Here is a 14,329-nt window from a genome sequence, read left to right as displayed (position 1 = left end):
GGTTGCCACCTATCAGGTACACCAAAACGGCACATTTCATTGGATGAAGAAGAATATCTCAGGGCACCGAGAAGAGGTGAGAATGATATGAGAAGGCACTGTTTCGAGTGGTGAATTGTCGCGCAACTGGACGGGACCGAGACTTATAATGTCCCGGGAACACACAGATTTACCAGGCCGGCCCACCTCAACAACAAGAGGACATATTGGTTCTTTCGGAAAAGTCACGTAGAAGGGAAATAATTAAATAATACAAATATTAAACAATAAAAAATTCTCACGACGTTTTTACTGCAACACCGAAAGAACCAAGCATATGAATCCCTGCAGTCACGAAAGCTTTAAATCAAAACAAGAAGACAATTCAGGAAAATAAAACCAGGACAGGTGGCAACCGAATGTGTACGTGTTATGTAACGCTTTGCTTCGGTGGAAATCGGTTTGAATGATAAAACGCAATGAAACACTCGACCGAAATGTTGCTGTCAACTTTTTGTTTTTAGGCGACGACATAATCTCGGAGCGACGTGACCTGCGAGCCGGTCAGCGAGGTGACGCGGGGTGGTTTTTCTTTTTGGCACCGCGCACAGACGAAGGGGACTATTCTGGGCACACTCGCACGGCGCGACGCGTCACTTTCACGAGGCAGGCGAGCTTAACACAGAACAGCCGCTCAGAGACGTTACAAAGGCAAAGACCCCCCCCCACCCCCCAGCTCAGTGTAGCCTTAACAGACTGTTGGGGCAAGTGCTGTTAGCACGAGTAGCACCTATGAAGGCCGGCGCTGTGGTTGGTCAGTACCATGCCCGCTCGCCTTCGTCTCCCTGGTGGCGAGATGTTTACACACCGCACAAGGTACTCATTTGAGGCTGAGTCGACATGGGGACCAGTTCAGATAATCGTCACAGATGTTGGCTTCTGAGCGGGCATCGAACTCGGGCGGCCGGGTTCGTTGCGCAGCGCGCTAACCACGGCGCTACCGCTCCCCGCAGATACGTTACAAAGACAAAGACCCCCCCTCGCCACCGTGTAGCCTTAACAGACTGTTGGGGCAAGTGCTGTTAGCGAGCACATGTGAAGGCCGGCACGGTACACGAGGGGGTGGGTGGCCAGCACCACCGCGCACACGTGCATGGACCTCTGACCGAATCGCCCAGACTCTGCCTTAGCACGTCCCCGGGAAGTCTTTGGATGAGCGACCACCACTGCGCTCTCGCCAATGAGCTGGTACAGGAATCCAGCAGCATTTGTCGATCATGCCTGACTCTGCTGATGGTCAATGCAGACATGATTCCTTGCAAAAGGTTTCTATTTGGTGTTTGAGCATCTTAACGCCTGTTTTATTGCCAAGAAGGGTAAAACCTATTCTTACTTTTTCAATATTTATTGTCGTTTGTACTTCTATGTTTATCTTGTCCGCCTTCATTAACCCCCTCGGGAATCATTGTAAATTGGCAAAAGCAATGGCGGAGCCAGGATTTTCAGGTAGGGGGGCAACCCCTCCAGCAATTAAAATGATAGGAGTTGTTAGTAAGTAAGGACTTGTCCCTTGCTTTTTATTCGACGCGTGTGAGGCGATGGCGCAGCCATCGATCGAGGGCCGAATTCGAACCGCGTTGTGTGATCGGCATCGCGCTCGCTGAAGGTGAATTCCTTAAGGGAAGTCGTGGACTGAATATGCAACTGCGCACAATTCTGTGAGTCACTTATAACCACTTTGCCGTTACTTATTGCCAATTATGGACTATTGTCCTATCATCTCAGAGTCCCTGGCACTTAATAATATGCTACACAGTGACAGTGGGGGTCGCAAAATGCCGATTTATTACTAATAAACCCCAATGATCCGATCGGAATTAGGGATTTCGATCGGATCATTGGGGGGACACGTGCCACCCCACCCCCACTGGCTCCGCCGGTGGGCAAAAGGGCTTTCTATAACATCCAACACATCCAAACACTCATCCGATACAGACGATGGTGACTGACTGAGTGGTCCGAGTTATAATTATGTTGAAATTCGGGACAAGTACTGTACATTCGTGTCTATGCTCACTCATATCGTATTGAACATCTGTGAAAATACTGGACAAATCGTCGGATTCCTCCAGTAAAACATACATATTCAGATTCTGATATCGAGCAACAACAAAAAATAGATAAACTTTCGAATTTGGGTCCTCTAAAAAAAAGTCACGGTCCGCACGTTGATTGGTGTTACCCATGTAGGACACGGTCAGCCTAAAGGTCTACGCTGCTCCAAGTCTCGTGCCGAACACCACCAAATGCACGTTCCTCGTCGCCAGCGGACCGAGCAATGTGTCTCCAGTGGAGCGTGACGCTCGAGGCGATATAAAGCGGACGAAGCCGAGCTCGGGGGCCACCGCGCTTCAAGGGTCTCGCGATTTGCGTGGAGAGCGCTGGCCCTTCACGCCAGCCAGCCAGCCAACCAGTGCCGCATTTTCTTGGTTCTTTCGGTAAAGTCACGTAGAAGGGAAGTAATAAAATAATAAAAATAAAACATAATAAAATAATTCTCACGACGTTTCGTCCACAACGCAAGCAGCCGTCCTCAGGTGAAAAAAAAATTCAGTGCCGCATTATCCTCGTAGCAAAAGTAGCTACATGTGTCACAGCTACGGGCCCCGCACTTTCAAGGGCCCATCGCTAAATGCTTTCAAGCTATCAATTCCGGTTCAGTGATTCTGCACTTGCTCTATTACTGTAGTACTATATCGCCTTCAACTTTTATGAACGACTGGGTATTTAAGGTTAGCGATTTATGGTATTATCTGGCTGTATAGCAAAAAATACAATTACTTTACTGTGCAAGATGCACATTTGTGTTTTAATATGAATGTATTTGTAAAATGTAGGTCCCCTTTATAACATCTGCTACAGGCCCCGCACTCGCTTGATCCGGCACTGCAGCCAACCCCGTCAGAAAGTGAAAACTGGTGCAGGTGTTGCCGGTGATACGAATGCTGCCGCAAAGCTTTGGTTATTGCGTGAAGGGCCGCTCGTATTCAGGCGTGATGTTTTCACCGGTTTCGTTTCAACGTCGGCGACGAAACAGCCTCCGCGTCTTGTGTGCACGCGCGTGTCTGTGCACGCGCGCGCTGCGCTACGAGTTCCATTTACGGTCGACACCGGTGACGAGTATCCGAACCGGTCCTGGGCCTCCCCTAGGTCGACTCGGCCACTAATGCGTATCTGGTGCGGTGTGTAAACATCGCAACTAGGGAGACAAAGGCGGCCGAGCGTGGTGCTGGCCAACCTTCATAGTTGCTCGCTAAACAGCACCTGCCCCGTCATGAAAGGCTATACGGTATTCCATACCTCCTTTGCCTTTGTACGCCTATTCGTATATGTGCATGGGGCCGTGCATAAATGACGTCACGCACCTAGGCGGGGGGGGGGTCAGACATTTGTGACGATGTGTGACGAGGGGGGTTGAGAAATGTGACGTCACATCAAAATGCGTAACTTTAAATGAATATACACAACACGTTCCACTTAATTAAATATACTTTTTAATACATGTTTTCTCCTACAACATCAGAGTGCAGCGCCACGTTGATAATAGTTTAAAGCGATTTGAAGCATGTTTTATTATTTTTTTGGTAGGGGGGGCAGAGCTTTGTGACGTTATATTTGAGGGGGGGTCTGACTTTTTGTGACGCCGTGTGACGAAGGGGTGGGGGGGGGTAAAAAATTGTCCAAAATCGCATGACGTCATCTATGGACGGCCCCTATACTGCATATGTGTGCGTGTGTAGATGTCAAATGCCACTCCGCTCAGGCAGTCGACCCATAACGCCTGGGTCTGTCCCGTGACCTATCAGCGAGCCCACGACATTTTACGTCGCCTCAAAGTGCACCTAGCCTGGCACAAGCGCTGTGGTGACGTCACAACTGCTCAGTGGCGAATGGCGTCTGTTGTGTGTCACATGCCTGTAGGTGTATGCTCATGTTCGAATGTGCTGTAGTCAGGGCCGGGTTAAGATTGTGTAGGCCCCTGGGCTACAGGTACTGTGAGCCCCCCCCCCACCCCCAGTAATATTTTTAAAAGGAAAAAAAGTTTTTAAAAAATCAAATGAACTTTTACAAGGCTAACAACAAATAAAAATTCAGCATTCACGAATGAAAAAAAACGTTTCACTTAACCTCTGGAGGCCCTCCGGTTGGCGGAGGCCCCTCGCTGCAGCCCCCTAAAGCCCCGTGCCTTAATCCGGCCCTGACTGTAGTATATGCATCCGAACGGACGCATATATCTAGATTTGAAGTTTTCGTGACTGCAGGGATCCATACTCTTTGGTTCTTTCGGTAAAATCACGTAGGTATAAAATAATGTGTACGTGTATACGAATGCGCGGCTGTGCGCACGCGTGCGGTGTGGGGAGCGGTAGTATCGTAGTAGCACACTGCGCTGCTGCTAATCCGGCGACCCGAGTTAGATACCGGCTAACGGCCAACACCCGGTGACAATTATCCGCAGCAGCCCTTGACCTCCCCTCGGTCGACTCAGCCTCAGCGAGCACCTTGTGCGGTGCGTAAAGATCAGCACTGGGGAGACGAAGGCGTTACGCCGGTCGCACCACCCACTCGTGCGCGGTCGGTGCTCGCTAAGAGTACTTGCCCCAGCAGTCTGGTAACGATATTCGTCGTGGGATGTTTGTATCCGCGTGCGTGCACGTGCCTCCTATGCGTGCGCAATGACACCGGCTCCTCGCATTCGCTGCCTGCGTGGGTGCGTGGAGTGTCCGCTATTAACGCGCCAAGCAGCAGCAGCAGCAGCATCGTCGCCCTCCCTGCTTTATATTTAGAAGCCCGCGCCGAGCTCTGTTGCTAGCCTCGTCAGCCGCGTGCCGTCCGGATTTTATGTCGGAAATTCGCGTCGGATCTGGGGTTGTTTCAGCCCAATTGCTGTTGAGCGTGGGTCGCACTGTTGTGTGTGCGTAACCGCAACCCTGCAAGGGAAGCCCGTGGATTTTCACGGGTGATGAAATGACACAGAAATTCGAGGGAGTTTTCCGCCGATATCCAATAATGCAACAGTTCTCTCAGCGCAGGCTGCGGCATGGATACCGTGCAGGAGGAATTTGCAACGGGCGCGGGGAATGTTGCGTCATCACGTCGTGGTGACAAAACACGCTGATGCACAACATTGAACAAATGCCTTATCAAAACCGTATTGACCAGAGGCGTGGAAATGTGATATATCTCTCTGTCATTACTGTACCGGAGCGATATTAATTACTTTCGCAATTACTATCTCATTCGCAAAAAACAAAAGAGCTGTGAAGCTTTCAACTGACATCTAATTCATTTAAATTGGTCGAGCGGTCTAGGAGGGAGTTCTCTGAAAAGGACGCATATTGAGGAATTGCCATTTGTAGTTTATGTTACGCGTGCGAGTGCGGGAGAACGCGTGGGGTATTGTATTTGAGTAACGATTAAGCGCATCTGAACGAAATTACCATTAATTAAAACTAAACTATGAAATTTTAGATTGAAGATTTCGTGACTGCAAGGGTCCATACTCTTTCATTTTTTCGGTAAAGTCACGTAGGTAAAAAAAAGGGAAAAAATCACGACGTTTCGGAAGCAACACGAGCTTCCGTCTTCAGGTGGAACCGTCACGGCAAAATAATTTGATAGAGTAATTTTGCTGTGACGGTTCCACCTGAAGACCGAAGCTTGTGTTGCCTCCGAAACGTCGTGATTTAATTTATTTTCCTTTTTTTTTTATGAAACCTCATTTTTACTTTACTAGGTAAGGCCCACTGAGCTATAGAGCTCTTTTATTCAGAAACGACCTGGCCACAAATGACAGCTCACCGAAGTGGATTATCGCGTGGAAATATAAATAGCAGCCAAACACTCCGAACGCACGTTTCTAAACGCGGAGAGAAAGACCGGAGGACCCGGAGGAAAATCCACGCCACCACGGTGAGAGAGACACGCAAACTCATGGAAGCTAAGCACGGCTGAGCCTAGATGGTGGACGGATGGATGCTCACCCAGCATGCCACACACACAGGTTGCCATCGGCGGCTGCGGAGCGACGTGCTGAGCAGTAGAGGGCAGCGCTGCAATGTCCAGTTGTGTAACCCACTGCTTCGCTCCCCGCCTTCAGCTGCAGCAAGCACGACTGACCGGCGATGGTGAAGTTCAGTCAAAATAACCTTCCGCGACTCGTTCGAGCTTTGGTCAGGCCCTCGTCTCGCAATAGATGGACAAAAGGGCTGACTAGGTGTACAACACGTGTCACTACGATTAGACTCGGCTGCCAGGAGCTGTTTACATTCAGTGATGCTGTCATGGAAAGCTCCAGGCAGAGCTTGCTACAATTAAGCCAGGGCAGGATATTCTTAGCGCTCAGCCGACTCTGACGTGAGTCGTGCGTGGCTGCTGCTGCTGCTGCTGCCAGTGGCATCATACATCACGCGGAGATGCTCTGCGGACTGGCCTCGCAACCACAACCACACAGCCAACGCAACTACACAATCACACATGAATACGAACACAAACACGGCGACAGTTATAGAACCGCAATCACACAGAGGGACACGGCACACGCACAGCAGCAGAGCACAAGCAACTATTTGTGACTTCAAAGAGTGAATCTGTTGAATGGGTTTATTCTATACTCGCTGGTTCCCCCTCTTCCCCCTGTGCCAGCCCCCCCCACCCGTCCCTGCCCGCCACAAACCCTCCCCCCCTCTCCCCCGTGAACTCCTACAGCAACGACTCGACAAAACTCCTTCCCCCCCCCCCTCTCGTGCCTATATGAAGCCACAACAGCAGATAATTTTTCTCACCTGAAGACGGACGCTTGTGTTGCGCCCGAAACGTCGTGTTTTCTTTTATTATTTTTTCTACCTCCGTGACTTTACCGAAAGGTTTTATTCTAGTTTTGAAAAAAAATTTGCGTTGTGGTTGAGCATTATGGGTAGAACGAGCAAAATGAATAAGCAATTATACATGAAGATCGAAATCGGTCCAGAATTTTTTGGTTTTAACAATTTATGTCGATTTGTGAAAGCCAATTGTCTGATGGACTGAAATTTGTTAAACTTTTATGTCGAGATAAATTAGGAGAGGGGGGTATATTTTATCAACCTATATAGTTACAAAACTACAAACGTAACCTTCAAATAATGAGTCTTACATTCAGCCGGAAAGGCTCCATCAAGGGAGACCTGGGAGGAAAACAACATCTTAAAACAACAATGAAAGGAAACTTATCATAACAACAAAAACAGCTAAGTACATCTGAGCAGAAGAAGCAACGCAGATGAAACACTATTTATCAGACGTGAAATTAGGAATAAAATATATAAGAATAAATGTGCAATGTCATCTACAACACAGGCATTATAAACACATTACAGACTCAAGTAGTATTTTACAAAGCTATACTTATATATTCACCCATGAATTATGACAGCAAGTCTCAATACTTTTTGTTCAACAAGTCTCTTCTTGGGATATATTACATCCAGATCTTGAGATTATCTCTCTATATTCCACATGTATTTAACACTTGAAAACACTACAACAAAGTCTTCATTTCGCGATGGCACCGTCCACTGAGCCTCGTCCTTGGAATCGTCAGTGGAATGAGCTTTGTGCTGTGTGGCCAGCACCTGTCACAAGTTGGGTTTTGCGATTTAACACATTCGGTGCCAACAGTGTGTGTTACCGGCTAATCGCTTTTCAGCATGACAACGTACTGGCAGAAACGAATTGAGCGCTGGGTTGAAGTGGGGGGTGGGGGGCAAGAGTTGAATCCACGACCATCGCCAGTAACGAGGCCTGCATTTTGCAATCGTAACGTGACGTACCCAGCCACAAGAGCATGGAAGCCAGGAAATTCGATGCCATACGGTCTGACGTCTTCACCCGAAAAGATATTCAACGCGTACGTACAAAGACTGGGTTACTTAATTTGTCTCCATACACAGCCTTTTGCTTATCCAAAGTACTTGCCACAAGTGAACCACAATACGTTGCTGACCTCGTCAAGGAACATACATCATGACGTGAACTCCGGTCATCCTCGCAGCGGCGTTTAGCTAACCACCGAACAAAGACGGTCACTGCATCGCGCGCTTTCAAATGTGCTTCTGCGGCCATCTATACACTTTTACATCTAGGTTTAAAAAGACATTTCTTTAGAACCGCTTTTGTTGTTTAGTTTGTTACCCTTCCCCGCACCTCCCATTATCACGGTTGGCTACGTACGGTGCGAAAGAAGTCCAACACACACAAAGGCCTCCCCACCCCGTGTCAATGACATGGCGTGTTTGACCACACTTAGCCACGCCGGGCAGTGCGAGTTGATGAGTGGTGGGTGAAGGGGTGAGGGAGGGGGGTGGCGGCAAGGCCGGTTCAGATATCACTCCGCCACTGACATTTAACCGTGGCCGGTAGTTGAACTCAGGTGGCCGGGTTCATAGCGCAGTTGCCGGTAGCGTGGTGCCCTCCTGCCAAAGGCTGGTGGATCGCGCAGAGATGTATGAAACTCCCAAGCGCACACTGGCTGCGAGGTAGCTACGAGATGACAGTACGACAACATCACAAGCGTTGAGTGTTATCCCCTCGTACGCGTCGTAGATTTTCTCCGGCTCGTGCGGCCCCCTCCCCGCCCCCATGGCTGACAGGGCGCGTCATCCAGCAGTGGATTTTTTTAAGGGATGCAAATCAAACTCCGGTTTCCTCCCACTCGTAGCAAAACACTTTCTTAAAAGGACTTGGTCAAGCATCCCAATGCAGCATGAACCTGACAAAGTCTTGAGACTCATTGGTGATTTCCTGTCGATAAATAAATAACATTGTATTCATTACTTAAATGTGAATTGGTCAAACATCGCAATGCAAACGACCCCTGACAGTATTGAGGCTCAACGGGGCATGCGTGGAAAAACAATATTAATATTTACTGCCGAGCTATATGTCATCACCCGTTCATTCACTGCACACAGTTCGGGGAAGGAGTGTGGTTCCGATCGTGCGAGCATGAGCCTCGTTAGCAGAGACAGGAATCCTGTAGGATTGAGGCTCTGTCAGTGACACACAGGGGTGGAGCAGCGGTTAGCGCACTGCGCTAGGAACCCGGCTCACTTAGTTATATTCCCATCCGAGGCAAACGTCAATGGTGAGTGATTTATGAACCAACCATTTCTGGATATCCAGAAACTCCACCGTTCACTACCCTTCCTTTTCCAACTCGCACTGACCAGCGTGGGGAAATATGGTCAAACAACCCACCGACGGGTACGGCATATGTCTGTGGAACTTCTTTCGCACCGTATACAGCCAAACGTGTTAATCGGAGGTGTGGAGGGAGGCCTTCGTCCAGCAGTGGAGCGACACAGAGAGCTGCATTTAAAAAGTGATACATCAGTGCAGGACTTACAGTTATATATATATACACTAGCAGCCAGTAATGCATTCTCACCCATATATAACATGTCTAATTGCGTACATTGTTTCACAGAGCATAGAATATAAAAAAAAACAAACAACGGTTGCAGCTACGTGTATGTAACGCGGAAATTTCGCACAAAAATACACACGCTAAGTTGAATTTATAACGGTTCCGAGTTAGTGCCTGGCAGATGTTTCGCGTTATTCGGCTCTACGCTAAACAAGTTTGGAACTTCGTTCTTGACAAAACAAGACTCAAAGTGACTTTGAGGCGCACTCGGTTGTACAGCTCTGGTGACATCGGCTATAGAGTTTACGAATTCAATTCCCCGGGGGCACAAACCGCAAAGGCGCCGTCTCTCTCCACATGGCGAATTGTGTTTGGTGGTGTCCGTTCGTTTGGAATTCACGCGCAGTTATGTGATAACTGTCATCACTCCGATGATTGAAATAAAGAGAAGAACGTCTCCACGTGTTCGTGCCTTGCTGCAGCAGCATCATCATAATCATCATCAGCCATGGTCAATCCACCGCTGGCTTGAGGGCCTCCTCCAAGCCAGCGTATGTTGTCAGTAAAGCTTCGATCAGGCCTGATAATATTTTCAGGAGGGTCCTGCATTCGGATGCCTTTTTTAAAATAATCATTTAGTTTCGTGTGGGAGAAAATCGTGATGCTAGGAAAAACAAATCCGTCACGCATACGAGGGGATAACACTCAAATGTCATTCCGACCGGTTCACGAATCCACTTCTAGTGGCAACTCAGCGGAGTTTTAGAATTTCGTAAATCTTTGTGGTCCACCAACCCTCGCCTCCAAAGTACTGAATCAAAGCCGTGCGTCACCAGGCCAGAACGATCCGTGATTTTTGAAACAATGCACACGTAGCCCGTTTGTCAATCCGCTGCTGTGTGAGGGTCCCCCCACGCAGTGCGGGTCGCAGGGGTTCATTTGACGATACATCACCGCGCTGGTCTGCGCGGTTCAGCGAAAGTGGGGGACACAGACGCGGGAGCATGGAAGTACAGCACAACAAAGCGAATGTTGCTGCACTGCCCTCTGCTGCCTACCACATAGCCCTGCTGCAGTCTATAGCAATCCGTGTTGTGCACAGTGATTGCTGGCTCGTCGAAGCGCTACCCGGGCTCAACTCCTGCGCTTAGCTTCGTGAAATGTGACGAGATCGGGCACATTCCCGATGACGTGGTCATTGGCTGCAAACGCAATCCCGCCGATAATCTGTAGGAAACTGGGCTGAGAGCGCGGCTCCTTGCCACAGCGCGCACACCATCCCTGCCGGAGCACTGTACCTCGCCGTGTGTCGCTCACGCAAGAGAGCTATTCGCGGTGCGCTAAAGATAGCGCTGCAACATCCTACTCCCGGCCGCCATGTGGTCGCGTTCGCTTACCCCAGAGGAGGTGGTTGGTGGGTGGGTGTGTGGTGGTGGTGGAGGAGGTCTGGAGGATATTGTTGTGCGCGCGCGGTCTGCGTGCGTGGTGGCACCACCGGCGAGCGGTGTTCACAAGCGAGCACGCCACGGATTCTCCTCGCGTGAACCCCCTTGGCCGAGGGCTGCTGTGCTCCAAGAGCGGCGGACGGACCTGGTGAACTCACTCGCGTGAGGTCAGCTCGATTTCTCTGCGATTCCCCACCAAATTCGGCCGCCGCTCGCGAGGAATCCCCAATGCGTCTTCTAACGGCCGAGTTGAACACGTGAGTGGCACGGCGCGTGCGTGTGCGCGCGGTTGTTGTTTTACATTGTTACTTTACACACCTCGGCTAAAATGCGAGTGTAGATGAAACGCTTTTCAAATCGATAGTATTATTAATATTGTGGGGTTTGTTTATTTTGGGGATGGAGCGAGAGCGCAGTGGGACACGGCTAACATTAACAGCGAGTCATCGCTGGACCCGTCTTAGGTTGCACCCACCAAAGAACCGGCCACAACAGACACGGCGTATCGAGGCCTTCATCCGCCAGCAGTGGATTGACTGAGTGCTGTACATTTTTTGCATTTATTTCGTTGTCATTATTATTATCATCGTCATATACAGATGTGTCGGGTGACGGAGCGCTTACTCAGAACGCGTGCGATTTGCAGTGGGAAAGCTGCGAGTTCAATTTCGGTCGGGAGTCTAAAACTTCGTCGTTGGTTATTTCAGGGTCTGTAAAATAAGTACCACCTTGTGGGAAGTCAACGGCGTTTCCCCCCCCCCCCCCCCGTGGAATTATTCGTCCCCACCATATAAATGTGGAATTGCCATCACCCCGTATAAAAAGTCGTAACACAAGGAGATCAGCGCCTCATCTCGGGGCTCATCTTCGCGAGGAAAGCACCCTTTGGCTGGACTCTCTTTGACACCCTTCGGCTGACTCTCTTTGACGCGCTGAGATTTGCCTTGCGCTGTGTCCGCACGGACAGGCAGCCTCTTTGCTCAGCCCGAGAGAGCAGAGTCCGAGGCTCAATAGCCGCTCTTCACCCACCAGCCACCCCCGACTCCCAGAGAGCCGCGTTCCGTCCCGGCGCCGTGAGCCCCCACGCGATTGCCCCTGGGGCCACACTCAGGGCACGTCCCCATGACGCCCTCAAGCGTCTTCTACCGGGGGCTCCTGCAGTCTCTCGGTGCATCATCATGGCCATCGTCATCGTCGTCGTCATCATCACTGAGCCAGCGTTAACCGTGCTCATATTACGGTCGACTGATACGAGCACATAGTGAATGTGAAAACTAACTAAAACGTGACTTTAAATGCCCGCTAAATTGTTAAGACGTCATCAAGTTATTGATTTACGAATCAACCATGTCCTCCTGCCTTGCCTGTTGATTCCATAGTCGCTCTGCCGCCTGTCTTTGCCGCTTCTAAAGCTATTTCAGTGATCTTCGGAATGATCGACATTCATTCTCTCGCCCATCTTCACCTTCGTCTCGGCGTGCGAATCGGCTTTCCTTGTCGACCTTGACGCGCAACGCCCCCAGCCCTCACCCTGCCTCACGCTCTGTGCTGAAGCTCATCACTCGAACTCGTCACCCCTCCTCATTCACACCCCGCAAACAACCGCGAAATCCTGGAACTCATCACCCTCTTCCGTCTTCGCACCTGATTGCAGTTTGCATAATACGTCAGTCGTGCACCAGTCTCGACTCTGCGTCGCCAGTGGTCATTTCAAAAGTCGCAGTGGATCCTCGATTGCAACCTCTGGCCGGCAACTTTCAATCGTGAACACGTGACTGTGTTGTGATTCATTTCATTATTTATGTCCTTGGGAATCCCGAGTACTGTAGTTTTCCAGCACCCGACAAACGACGCGAGCCGTGTGAATACAACACTCTGGGAGAGTTCAGCGTAATAATAGGAACGATTTATTGTGGCTGTTGTTGTTGGTATCATTAGAGACCTGGTGGAGCGGTGGCGCAGTGATTAGCTCATTGCAATAGGCAACCGGCAAACCTGAGTTCGATTCCCGGCCACGGCTTCCATCATTGGCGAGTGATATCTGAACCGGTGCTGAGAGCTGCCTTCCCCACACTGAACGAACCAGAATTGTGAGGCACGGTATGTTGAAACAACTACGCCATAACCGGCACGGTGTGGGGGAAGCCTTCATCCAGAAGTGGATAGAAACAAAAGTTGTCAAAATAATGTAATTATATTGCCAGAAAGTTACCCTTCATTTGAACCAGGCGAATGCCAATTGAGACCGAAGCGTCCTTTTGAAGATACATCTGGCTGACAAGGAAACACAAAGCGGATCGCGGTGATAGCGGCTCGATGACCTTGTCCTTAGGTATCTTGAAAATTGGGAATCCTTCAAGATTGTAATCCTGAGTAACGACTGCGCGTGCGTGAATCTGAATGCGTAGAGCAACCAAACCCAAATGTTTGTTTGGCTGACCATGCTTTTAATGCGTTGCGTCTATTATTTCACAATAGCGCCTGCCCTCTCATATAGGGTCAAGTATTTAGATTTGTGTGAAGTGTTCAACATCGTGGTGACGTTCACGACATCATTCCCATTGTGGCCTCGAACCAAATGGCCCAGAATGCGCCTCTGATGTCGTCTGATCCCGGAAGCTAAGCAGGGATGAGCGCGGATAGTGTCTGGATGGGCGACCACCGTGCATAACAGGTGTTACCGGTTTCCGAGTTGAGTGATGGGCAGTGCTGAAAAAAACATAGTTGTACTGTAGGTACTTCTATGTTACCACGTCTACGCTCTCCGTCTTCACCAACCAACACTGACCAGCGTGTTTGGTCCAATGACCCACACGGCGCGGGAAAGCCCTTATCCAGCAGCGGCTTGAAACAGGGCTAGACATAACCGTAGCAGCTTGTCATGTACGGAATCCTTTGCTCAGTGCTTTCCCGCAGACTATACAGGTGCGGGTAAGTTGGTATGAGAGTATCACGGTTGTAATGAAGGATTTAAAGCGCCATGTTAATCCAGATTTAGGCAAGTCAAGCACATTGACACCTCCGATTAGCACGGTGAGCTGCGTACGGTGCGAGAGAAGTTAAACGTACGACGAGACCTACCCAAGCACTGACAAATTGCTCTGCAGTGTGAATTTATAATAGGACACACGGTGATAGGATCCACTCAACGCACGCATTTCTGCAAATGACAGACAGACGAACGAATGCATGAAATAAGGTGCAAACGCCAATCCTGTACTGTTAAGAAACTTGGGTTCAGACGCGTCATGGCTTCGAAGGGATGATAACCGATGGGTGACACTGACGATGGGACGACAAGCCGAAGGAGAAATTACGCCAGAAAGGATGCCCACTTCGGAGACGGAGCAATGAGATCAGCTCACGTGTGCAGGAGTGTGATTGGTTGTGGCATCGCAGGAACGTGAGAGATGGCGACGGCGTAACGGGAGAGGGTCCG

Source organism: Lampetra planeri, chromosome 2 (assembly GCF_965212315.1).
Source record: "Lampetra planeri chromosome 2, kcLamPlan1.2.h2, whole genome shotgun sequence".
NCBI lineage: Eukaryota > Metazoa > Chordata > Hyperoartia > Petromyzontiformes > Petromyzontidae > Lampetra > Lampetra planeri.
Note: the sequence above shows the minus strand (reverse complement) of the source record.